At 55.4% G+C, this 12,526-nt stretch overlaps 1 long non-coding RNA gene across 1 annotated transcript; it reads right to left on the reverse strand.

Moving 5' to 3' along the window:
• Nucleotides 1–6,881: 6,881 nt before the first annotated feature.
• LOC149122935 (uncharacterized) lies at nucleotides 6,882–12,333 on the reverse strand. Its single transcript, XR_016218747.1, has 2 exons — nucleotides 7,434–12,333; nucleotides 6,882–7,280 (listed from the first exon to the last, which is right to left on the reverse strand). It is a non-coding gene; the product is annotated as an uncharacterized LOC149122935 (long non-coding RNA).
• Between the last annotated feature and the right edge of the window lie 193 nt (nucleotides 12,334–12,526).

A 12,526-nucleotide genomic window follows, 5' to 3' on the forward strand; every position in this document is an offset into this window, starting at 1 on the left:
AGAGCCACCGTGCACGGTGAGAAGGCAGAGGCCGGGGGGAGCAGAGCAGAATGGGGACAGCAGGGGACAGCGACCGTGCGCACTCAGCCCCTAGAAAGGGGGGCTCACGCTTGGTAGGCGCTAAAGCGGTGGCCATGAGAGAAAGAAACCCCTCACATGGCTCCCCAGCCCCAAATGGCCAGTCTGTGCTGCCCTGGTCGGGGGGGGGCCCTTGGCACGCCTTCCCCAGCGCTGTCGGCTCAGCAGCTTGCCCCCACTGTGGTCCCCAGGGAGTCCAGGTCGGGGGTGAAGGCGCCAAGCGTGTTCACACAGCCGGTGATGGTAACAGGGCATCTGGTCAGGCGCACTCACGTTTCCCTAGTGGAGACTGGCAAATCCCCACAGCTCCAGCCCCGGTTATTGATTAAATAAACTACAAATGTCCACACACCTGCGGGTCATGCAGCCACTGAAAGTGAAGACGGGCATGGGAAACAGGCTGACAAAAGTTGGGTGCATATGCGTGTGCGTGTACGCGTGTGCACATGCGTGTGTATATGTGTGCAAGTGTATATGTGAGTGCATGCATGTATGTGTGTGTGTGCGAGTGTATATGATGAGAGTGTATGTGTGTGCATGTGTGTGTGTACGTGTGGATATGTGTGCAAGTGTATATGATGTGAGTGTATGTGAGTGCATGCATGTATGTGCGTGTGTGTGCGAGTGTATAGGATGTGAGTGTATGTGTGTGCATGCGTGTGTGTACGTGTGGATGTGTGTGCAAGTGTATATGATGTGAGTGTATGTGTGTGCATGCGTGTGTGCACATGTGGATGTGTGTGTCAGCAGGTGTATGTGTGTGCATGTGTGTGTGTACGTGTGGATGTGTGTGAGCAGGTGTATGTGTGTGCATGCGTGTGTGTACGTGTGTGTGCGAGTGTATAGGATGTGAGTGTATGTGTGTGCATGCGTGTGTGTACATGTGGATGTGTGTGAGCAGGTGTGTGTGTGTGCATGCATGGGTATATATGCATGTGTGTGCATGTGTGTACACATTTCCACACTCCTAATGTTTCTATAATAAACTGGTATTATTCATGCTATAAAAGTAGGGCTTAAAACTATGAATGAATGAATTTCTGCATGGACACAGGACTGCAGAGTGTATTCAAGTTCCCTGTGCAGGTCAGCGTGTGCCGTGGTGGGGGCCTGGCCCTGGGCAAGTCTGGGGGAGTGGGGAGTGGGGCACTGTGAGCTCCACGGGGGCGTGCCACTGTGCGCAGCCTGCGGCCGGCAGCGCCCGCACCTGCGCCTGTTGGACCTCGGGCAGCCCTGGTGCAGGCGAGGTGGGTGCATTGCAGCTACGTGCAGAGGGGACTCCTGACGGCCAGCGACGCACTTCTAGCGAGACTTTCGGTCCAAACACCCGGCAAAAGCCAAATTAAGGGTCGTAGCCTTGAACGCTGCATCCAAGAGCAGTATCAAAAGATCCCCACAAGCACCCACACCCGTAAGCCTTTCAGACCACAGACCTCAACACAAAATAGCGTGGTCGGTGGCAGCTCCACGACACGCGAGCTCTGGAGGGGCTGGGAGGCGGGTGGACGCCCAGCACGTTTTTTCCCTAAACCAGGGCAGGATCTCAGGATCTCAGATGTCCCCTTTCTTATTCCTGTCCCTGCTGCCTGGTTCCTAACCCTCCCAAGAACACCCCACCATTTCCAACCCACAAGGACCAAAACAGCTGCTCATGAAAGTCCCCGAGGGAGGCCTCTTTGCTGAGGACCCAGCTTGCAGCAGAAAGACTTGAGCCCTTCTTCCCTGTCCACTCTGCCCTTCATTGTTTAACAAAGTCTGGATTTTAAAGAACCTGAACCATTTCAAGGTGTTTGGGGTTCTTGAGCTACACACCTGGTACAGTGCACTTGGTACTCTGCACTAGGTACAACCTATCCAGTACTGTGCACTAGGTACTACATACCTGGCACTGTGCGCTAGGTGTGATGTACTTGGTACAAAGTACTCAGTACTACAGACTTGGTACTACATACTTGGTACTGTGTACTAGGTATGATGTACTGGGTACAAAGTACTCAGTACTACACACTTGGTACTACATACCTGGCACTGTGCACTAAATATGACACACCTGGTATGATGCACCAGGTGCTTCACACTTGATACACGCACTAGGTGTAAGTTGCTGGTTCCACCAGGGATGCTGTGAGCGGTTGAGGAGTAAACCATCAAACAGGAGCATTTTTTCTCTCTCTCTCTCTCTTAAAAAAATGAAAACAAAAACAGACAACAGAAAAGAGAAGGGGGAAGGCGGCCAAGGCTGCTGCCGGGAGTCGGAGGCCACGCAGCAGGGGCAGGGAGCTGGGAGGGAGGGCCAGGCGGGGCCAGGCACAGCCTGCTGGGGCTCAGCAGGGAAGAGCCGGGAGCTGGCGCTGGCTGTGAGCCCGGAGCCAGTGCTGGCCGTCCGGTTCTAGCGGCCTGGCCCAGGGACCGGGGAGCCGGAGGGCACCCGGCTGGTTAGGGCTGCTGGCGCGGAGGGCTCTGGGGGCAGCTGAGGGGAACCTGGCAACCACCCAGCCATCACGGAGTCCCATGTCCCAGGGCACCCTGGGGCCCTGGGGGAGACAGGAAGGGGAGCAGTCTGCGGAAAGGGCATCTCCCCTGGCTCAGAGAGACCACCAGGACCCCCAGGGGCCTCAAAGCTTCTCCCCAGGGGGCGGGGATCCATGCCAAGGCAGGCACCTGTGGAAACTGCCAGCCCCTCCAGTGGGCGCGGCTGGGACCCTGAGCTCCTGGTGGGGTCAACACCTCGCTCTTGGATTCTCTCCTCCCTGTCGGCACATACTGGGGTCCCCACTGATGACCGTGGAGAGATGAGGCCTGCCTACGTCCATGCTGCCTGGCTCTGGCTCACCTGGGCCTCCGCCTGCCCCTGCACAGCTGCAGGTCCCCTTCTTACTTCTCCTGGGACCCTCACTGTCCCTCCTGGCCCCCTGAGCTCTGACACAACAGAGTGAGCTCCAAGCAGCCACGCGAGAAGACCTCGCAGCCATACCCCCAGGGGTGCAGGGAGAGCCCGGGGGTTCCCATCACCACTGCTGTCCCCACACATGGCCCAGGCCCTCCTGTGTGCCCCTGTCCCCCATTCTCGTCTCCCCGCTCTTCCCCTGCCCTGCCCTGCCCAGCACCTCAAACCACATCCTGGGCTGAGGAGTGGAACCTGGCCCAGTAGCTGTTTTGGTGGCTGCTGTCTGTAGCCAGGACGGGCAGGGGTGTGTGTGGGCGGGGAGGGGGAGGCAGGGGTGGTTCCCAGGCACCGCCCTGTGTCCCCTCGGGGTGGCCACAGTCTTTCCAGTGCGCAGGCCAAGGACTACAGCAGCCCGTTACCTACGGAGGAGACATTGTCCCAAGACCCCCGGAGGATGCCTGAAACCGCGGTCTCCCACCTGTGCTCGAATGTCCTGGTTGCCCCATACACACACCTAGGGCACAGTTTCATTTATACACTGGACACAGTAAGAAGCTAACAGTAACTAATAATAACATACGGCAGCTATAGCAATACACTGCAGCAGAAGCTACTTTGCAAATCCGTAAATTGTTTCTTCTGGAATATTCCATGCACTATTTCAGACTCTGGTTGACCGGGATAACTAAAAGGGCAGAAAGCGAAACCAGCGATGGGGCAGGATGTGGGGCCTCCATCTGGGGTGCGTTGGGAGGGGTCCTTCAAGGACACAGATCTGACCTCAAGGAGCAGTGGTGTGGACGCCTGCACCCCTGCCTCCCAGCCTCCCAGCTCGGGACCAAGGTCCTGGCCCTGCACAGGAGGCCCCAGGTCTGCCACAGACAGAGCTGGGGGGGGGGGCAAGTGACCGAAAGGCTTTCAGAGTGGGTTCTGGAAGGTTCCATGCACAAGAGCGAAAGGTGTCAGGGGTCAGCCTTGCCCCTCCCAGGCAGGGCTGGGCCTGAGTAGGGCTCTGGAACCAGCCAGGCAGGAAGGACTGGCTCTGCCCGGGCGCCTGCTCCTGTGTTGGGCCAGCCTCCCCAGGGCCTCTCTTCCACCTCCTGCACAGCCCGGCCCCCTGCCTCGGACGCTCCGAGGGCTCTGCTCCTGTCCCAGGGCAGCAGCTCAGCCACCACGTACTGAGCCCACGCTGTCCTTTCACAGGTGAGGAATTGGAGGCCGGGGAAGGCGAGGGACTTGGTTAGCGCAGGGAGGCCAGGGACCCAGCAGGCCGGCCCCGGGCCCCGTGCACCCAGCCAAGACCCCAAGCTGCTGACGAGTCTTATTTTTCCTTTTTAAGACTTATTTATTTGAAAGGCAGAAATACAGAGAGAGAGAGAGAGAGAGAGAGAGAGAGCGAGCTTCTATTCATTGCTTCATTCCCCAAATGGCCACAATGGCTGGGGCTGGACCAGGCCAAAGCCAGGAGCTTCTTCTAGGTCTCCCACGTGGATGCAGGGACCCAAGCACTTGGGCCATTCTCCACTGCTTTCCCAGGTGCATTAGCAGAGAGCTGGATTGGAAGTGGAGCAGCCGGGACTTGAACCAGCGCCCATATGGCATGCCGGCACTGCAGGTGGAGGCTTAACCTTCTGTACCACAGCGCCGGCCCCAACATGTCTTATTCTACTCAGGAGAGCTCTAGAGGTCATAGCAAGTAGCCTTTCTGTTTGCATGGGGTCCTGAGTGGACTTTGCTCCCAGCTGGAGACCACAGCAAGGGACAAAGATGCTACCTGAGACCTGGAGCCCCGAGAGCCCGGTTCACGCCCTCATCCCTGGAGCTGGGAAGGCACTCAGGGCGCATTTCCCACAGCAGCGGCGTGCAAAGCCAGGAGGGCTCCCGAGGACTTTCTCAGTTAATACTAAACTGGCAGCCCCCGGGGACCCACGGCTTCCTCCCTGTGCCGCCTCCCCCAGGCCTGCCAGTGCTTCTGAGGTCAGGGCAGAGCTTTGCTGCACAGCCGTCCCTGGGGGTCCCAGCCTCCCTCCTCGCACCCGTGCCATGCCTCCCGCTCACGGCTCCGGGGGACTCAGCTGCCCCACCCGTTACCCAGCCTCTGTCCCCAGTGCCCCACTGCCGACCACGACGGTCTGGATGCCAAGCCCAGCGGCCACGTGTGTACGTGGATAGGACTCTGTGGAGAGGGCCAGCTCCAAACAACAATGTGGAAAAAATGTTCAAGAGACGAAGGCGAACACGGGATTGCTGCAAGTCTCATTCATTAAGAGAAAAAGCAAGGAAATTGGCACCAGAGTCAGGAAAATACCGGGTATTTCCTGCAAGGACTGTATGGGACATCCTTGGAAATTTCTTGAGGCATAATACGTTTGCTGTTCTTCTTCATTAAAAAAAAAAAAAAATCTTGCTGTGGCTCACCTGTGCCCCTCCCCCAAGGATAGAAAAACGGTTATTTATGGGCGTAAAATACCGCCTGTTTCCAGCAGCTTCCGAGAACAAACACTGCTGTGAGTGTCCCCAGCACTGAAGAATTTGGCACAGGGTCAGGATCTGAGGCTGGGTATTTGCTTGCAGCCATTAACTGCTGCATAAAGCCTTTGAAAAAAAGCCTTGTACCTGGGAGTCCCCGCTATAAAAGCCCATTGAGAGCCGGTGGGAAGCTGGTCTTTGTGTTCTCGTCCACAGAGACTGCAGTATGCAGGCAGGAACTCTCAATTACCTGTTTATGGGACAAAGGTAGAGGGGCTACCTGGGAGGGGGTGGGGAGGGCAATTACCTGTGAAAATCCCCCTTTGAGCCTGCCATTGTGGGATGCCCAGACCTGCCCCCTCCCCCCTCAACAGCGGCCTTTGTCACCGCGAAGGCTCCCCAAGAGAACTGCCGGGGGATTGGAGAGAATGGAAGGGTTCCTTTCTCCCCCTCCTCTGCTAAGAGGCCTCTGAGCTCTCCGATTTTGAAGATCTCCCAACTAAACGCCCAAGTGCAGCTGCTCTGGCGCACACCTGGGGAGTTATTTAGAAAGCAAACACCTGCCACGAGCCCAGGCGCAAACTCACTGCGCTCAAGAAGACACTGCCAGCGCATGCCCCGTGCGCCCCGGGCGGCGAGAGAGCGGCTTCTGGGACCGCGCGTCCCAGCTGGGCTGCGTGGCACGGGAGGCAGTGATGGTCAGAACCGTGGCCTGGCCCGCAGCGCCGGAGTCTGAGAGGGGCGGAGGTGGCCGCCACAGCCTCTGCCTTCTCCGCAGGGCGTGAGAGTCGCCCTCACTGCCGCCCTCTCGTCACCAGCAGCCTGCCGTCCTGTTTCTGCCCATCTGAGCTGTATGTTCAGTGCGGAGGGCCCGTGTGGTGTGTGCGCTAAGGACAATCTGCAGAGTCAGTGCAAATGCCCATAAGCACGTGGCACAAGTCTCCGCCTTCCCAGGGCAGGCAGAGACAGGTAAGAATAAAGCTCCATCCGTTCTGAAAGTGGCAAAGGTAGTGGCTGGTGTTGGCTCGGTCCGCGCTGTGTTACCATACCGGGAGTTCACAGGCTGGGACTCCGTACAGAACAGGGGTTTGTTTTGTACAGTTCCAGAGGTTGGGCAGTTCAAACCGGAGCGGCCACATCTGGCGAGGGGCCTCTTGCTGCAGCGTAACGTGAGGGAGAGCACCCAGTGGGTGAGGGGCAGGGAGAGCGTGGCAGAGAGAGCGCTCCCTGTCCCTGCGCCAAAGCAGGATATCAGGGACTAGGTCTCGGGTGGAGGAGAGAACATTTGCTCTCTGGACAGGAGGGAGCTGGCCAACCTCAGGGTCTCAGGACCACCTCTCCGCGGGATGGGGGCACTTAGGGGTTCTTAAAGAGGGCTATGTGGAAGGGGGTGTTGGTGCGGCACTTCACGAGTGTCAGGCACTGAGCTGGTCCTTAGATGAGTGGCAGTGGTTGCTTTTCTTTTCTTTTTTAAAGATTTATTTATCTCCTTGAGAGGCATAGTTACAGACAGAGAGAGGGAGAGACAGAGAGAGAGGTCTTCCACCTGCTGCTTCACTCCCCAAATGGCCGCAACAGCTGCGTGAGCTGATCTGAAGCCAGGAGCTTCTTCTGGGTCTCCCACGTGGGTGCAGGGGCCCAAGGACTTGGGCCATCTTCTACTGCTTTCCCAGGCCGTAGCAGAGAGCTGGATTGGAAGTGGAGCAGCCAGGACTCCAGCCAGGACTGGGTGTTTAACCTTCTACACCACAGCACCGGGCTCTCCTGTGGCAGCTTTTCGGCTTCATTGTGGTCCCTGAGGGCCACGGATGGAGACAGTAGATCTGCCTGAGCAGGTCCTCCTGCTCTGCAAAAGTAGCGGAGATAAGGCGCAGGACAGTTTGTCCCTCAGGACGTGGGCACGCGGACAGCCAGCAGCCCAGCCCCGGAGCATCAACTTTCCGGTTCAGTAGTTAGCATCGTTTGCGTATGGTTACAAAGGCACAGGGGCTCGACTCACCTTCACAGCAGCCTGCTCTTGAGATAAGCCACTCACCCCTGTGATGGGAACACTCATCGCCTCTTCTCCGGCTCCTCCTCCCAACACTGGTGTACTGGGATGAAGTTCCAACACACGCATCGGGGACACACTGGCCGCATCAGGTGTGGACAGCGCACCTGGTGTTGGTGCTACGTTGAGAAACAGACTTTCTTGCCACAAGGAACAGCCGAGATGCCGACAGCCTTTCTAGAGGGCACGCAGGCAATGCTAGCCAAAGCGTCAAAAACACGCAAAACAATTTTTACTTCCTCCAGTGTTTGGTGACCTTATTTCAGAGCAACCCTTTCACCAGGAACAAAGGAGCACAAACCGGCTACTTGAAGATGGAGGGGTAGCCCTGGGCAGTGACGGCTTGCCTGGACAAGTCCTGGGGATATGACAAACGCAGAGGACGAGCCTGGAACGCGGTGCCTCTGCCATCCATCATCATCTGTGATGTATCTATCATCTACCTACCTAGTACTCATCTGTATCACCTGTCTCCCTTCCTACCTATCACCTATCTGGAGCTGTCTATCATCTGTATCTATCACCTATCTGTCTACCCCTGGGCATTTGCCAATTCTCACGCTGTGGCTGAGAGGCTGAGCCATAACCACAGAGGGACTGGGAAGCTGACAAAGTGGGCGGAGCTGTTGGCATCATGGGACGGGGACAGAATTTAGGGCTGGGGATGTGCAAAAGAGTACTCATGATAGGCGCCCCAGGGCTTTCATCTGGAGCCCAAAGGCTCCCAAGGGCGACCTGTTTGTCCTGGGCTGTCCTGATTTACCACTGAAAATCCCCATGTCCCAAGAAACCCCGTAATCCAGGGTGAATCGATGGGACGGCCATCCTGGATACACCCTAGGACTAGTGCTGACACCCAGCTTCGAACCATCTCCGGGGCTGAGTTAAGGGATCATTCTTTCCCCCACACCTTCCAGAAGCAAAGGCAAATCCACAGAAAGATCCCACACACAGCCTCAGATCTTCTCTAAAATTCTCGTATACTATGTCTGACATTCGATCGATCATAGCTGGATATGAAAAATCACAAAGTTGGAACAAGGGGGAACAATGAACAATAGACACAGATCCACTGGACATTCTGATATTGGTATTATCAGGCTTTAAAAAGCTTTAAAGCAAGAGCGATTGATTTGTCCCTCAATTTAACAGCAGGATGCATTTTCCACAGTATTCTAGAAGCAGGGAGTGGAATGAGCCAGGCGCAGGCTTTGCTGAGGCTCCCCATGTCCAACATGGCTGCCCTTGTCTAGTGGGCACGACCAACCTCAGGCTGTTGCTGGAGCTGCAGCCTGGGGCAGAGAGAGGCCACATGGAGGAAGGGGAAGCTGAACTCGCTTTCTAACAACCCATCCTCACAAGGAGTCCATTCCCGTGAGAGCTAACCCAGTCCCGAGAGAGACATTAATCTCTCTTAAAAGCCTTCTCCTAACATTGCTATATTGGCAATCAGATTTCAACAAGAGCCTTCGTGGGAACAAACCGCATCCAAACCGTGGCAATCTCTGTGGCTGAGCCCGGGGCCAGGTGAGTGGCAGCAGACCAGTACCTGACATGGGTTGGGTAGTGACCCAGAGCAGCCCCACCCAGACGCCCTGGGGCCCAATTGTGGGGGTGGGCCATCTGGGGTGACCCGCCCTCCTTCCTGCACTGAGGAGACAAGTTGTTGTACCTGTCGGGGGCACCGAACTCAAGTTGAAGCAACGCATTCTGCATCTTCAGAATAGAGATTTGACTTCGTACCACTGAGCTCTGCTCCCAGGGATAACAGCATCCCAGGGGTGCCACATGGACCCTCGGAAACCAGGAGTGAAGGGGGGCCAGCCCTACACAACGCTGGCCCCCCGGGGGGACCTTTAGGAGATGCAGCCGGTGGGAGGTGACTGGGTCATGGGACACCACCCTGGAGAGGTGAAAGGATTAAGGTGGTCCTCCCAGGACCAGGGCAGTTCCCAGGAGAGCAGATGGTTTTGGAAGAGGGAGCTTGGCCCCTCCCTATCTCCTGCTTCCAGTCCCCACGTGACAGCTCTGTCTCACACACACTCCCGCAGCACAATGCGGCTGCCACGAGGCCCTCGCCACCGCTGGTAGATGCTGATGCCAGGCTCATAGACCTGCGAAACTGCGATCTGCAGAAACCTCTCGATGAAGCACCGAGCTCACGGCCACAGGGCATGGACTAACCACGGGCCTCCTGGCACACTCCTCCCCTCTGGGGTGGGGGCTGGTCCCGCCCTTTCCATCGGCCTTGTCGGAGCACCTGGTCCCTGCTGATGAACGTCTCCTTCCGTTACAAGATCATGGTGGCCACACTTGCGATGCGGGGGAAGCAACAATGCGAAGACTACGCTCCTGCTATTTCTCCCTGCGGTCTGGGTTTCAGGGGTAACTCCCTGCAGAGACTTTTTGATATATAGATGCGATACACCCACACTTTTCCTCTGCTTTTTGCTTTAGAACAATGCGCCTACTCCCTACGGAGAACTGCGTGCATTTAGCTTCCTTCACTCCGTAGCATGAAAATTCCATGTTATTAAATATTCAGCTTCAATGCTTCTGACGGCACGGGTTTCTGGTTTCTGGGTGGTTGCCATTGAGCTGGCACCTATTATGGGATATCTAAGTTGGAAATTACTCTGCAAACACCTCTGCCGTTGGCGCTCAGTATTCTGTTCTTTCCTGTAATATTTCTAAAAATTCTCTTGTGAGCGCTCGGTTCTTTCATGACTTCTCTGGAGCCAGCAGAGTCCCAGCCGCGGTGCCAGGAGTTTTCCTCCTTCAGACAAGCGTTTGCCGCAGGAAGAGCCCGCTCCTACCGACGGTGAGTCTGATTCGATTTGCCCCTCACTCACGCTGAGTGGCTGAAAACAGCCCACATCTGCTAGTTTACATTTCTGCAGGTCCCAAGCTGGATGTGGGTCTTCCTGGACTGGGAGCAGTCTCGGCGAGTGGCGTCTTTCTCCAGGGATGCCGGGGCCAGGCCCCAGAAGCTGCCCTCAGCCCTTGGCTCGCGGCCCCGCCTTGACCTGCAGGGTCCCTCTGGGCCTCTCTCCCTCCCCATCTTCCTCTGACCACAGTTTTCCGGGTTCGCGTGACCAGAGTGGGTCCCCCTAGGAAGCCCAGCATCATCTCCCAATCTCAGCCTCCACTGTCCCTTTTGCCTTGTGACACCCCACATCCGCAGGGCCTGGGGATGAAGCCGGGGCATTATTCTGCCTGCCACAATGCTGATAACCGCCATTCGTTGGCCAGTAACTCTTACCGGCGTTGGTCTCATTTAACCCAATCCCGGCTGTGACCGTGCTCACGGGCCGGATGGGGAAAACAGAGGCTGCTACGGTAACGTAGACACCAAGCCACAGGAGTCAGCGCGAACTCCGAGCCTGCTTGCTCTATTTATTTAAAGATGGCCTTGAAAGCTCAGAACAGATCCGGAAGTTTCTGGGAACTGCTGTTTATAAATGCTGTGTCGGTGAATTACGTGTTTTTATTAATTTTTTTTTAAAGGCAGAGAGACACAGAGACAGAGATCTTTCATTTGCTGATTCACTCCCCAGATGTCTACGACAGCCAGGGATAGGCCCCGTCAAAGCCGAGAGCTCAGAATTTACTGCAGGTCTCCCGTGTGAGTGGCACAGGCCCAAGCACTTGAGCCATCGTCTGCATGGGCAGGAAGCTGGTTGGGAAGCCGAGCAGCCGGGACTCAAACCGGGCACTTGGATACAGGATGTGGCGTCTCAAGTCCATCAACACTGCAGCAATCGCTCGTCCCGTGGTCAACTCTGATTTCAACCCTCCATGATGGCTCAGCGTCATGGAATCAGCGGGTAGAAGCTGGCAAGCCAGGCTGGGCACGGCTGTCTCCGGTCACTGAAGCGCTGCCTTGAGCCGCTGCTGTCACTGTGCCTCTTTGGTGGGGTCAGACGTGGCTCTGTGGGACTTGCAGATCCCAAACAGCACCCGTGAGAGCTGTCAGGTGAGCACTTGGGCCCTCATAGAAAACGTTCTGGTAAAAAAAAAATCTTTTAAAACATTGATTGATTTACTTGACAGGCAGAGTGACACAGAGAGGGAGAGCCTGCAATATTCCACCTGCTGGTTCACTCCCCAGATGACCACAAATGGCCAGGGCTGGGCCAGGGCAGAAGCCAGGAGCCTGGAGCTCCCTCTGGGTCTCCCGTGCGGCTGGCAGAAGCCCGAGCACTGGGGTCACCCCTGCTGTTTTCTGAGGGGCATTAGTAGGGAGCTGGATCAGAAGTGGAGCAGCCAGTTCTGGAACTGACACTCACGTGGGATGCTGGCATCACAAGGGGTGCCTTAGCCTGATGTACCATGATGCCTGTCCATACACATTTTTTTTTAACTTTTATTTAATGAATATAAATTTCCAAAGTACAACTTATGGATTACAATGGCTTCCCCCCCATACCGTCCCTCCCACCCACAACCCTCCCCTCTCCCACCCCCTCTCCCCTTCCATTCACATCAAGATTCATTTTCGATTCTCTTTATCTACAGAAGATCAGCTTAGTATACATTAAGTAAGGATTTCAACAGTTTGCTCCCACACAGAAACATAAAGTGAAAAATAATAGATGATTTTTTTTTAATGATGATGAAATCAGATCAGACCTATTGTCATGTTTAATCCCAGTGAGAGTCAAGTTGGGAATTGATTATTTCTTTTTTCTTTTTTTTTTTTTACAGAAGATCAGTTTAGTATGCATTAAGTAAAGATTTCAACAGTTTGCACCCCTATAGAAACACAAAGTGAAATATATTGTTTGAGTACTCGTTATAGCATTAAATCTCAATGTACAGCACATTAAGGACAGAGATCCTACATGAGGAGTAAGTGCACAGTGACTCCTGTTGTTGACTTTACAAATTGACACTCCTGTCTATGGCATCAGTAATCTCCCTATGCTCCAGTCATGAGTTTCCAAGGCTATGGAAGCCCTCTGAGTTCTCCGATTCTTATCTTGTTTAGACAAGGTCATAGTCAAAGTGGAGGTTCTCTCCTCCCTTCAGAGAAAGGTACC

Source organism: Oryctolagus cuniculus, chromosome 12, assembly GCF_051225735.1.
Source record: "Oryctolagus cuniculus isolate XC-2025 breed Fujian yellow rabbit chromosome 12, ASM5122573v1, whole genome shotgun sequence".
NCBI classification, from domain to species: Eukaryota; Metazoa; Chordata; class Mammalia; order Lagomorpha; family Leporidae; genus Oryctolagus; species Oryctolagus cuniculus.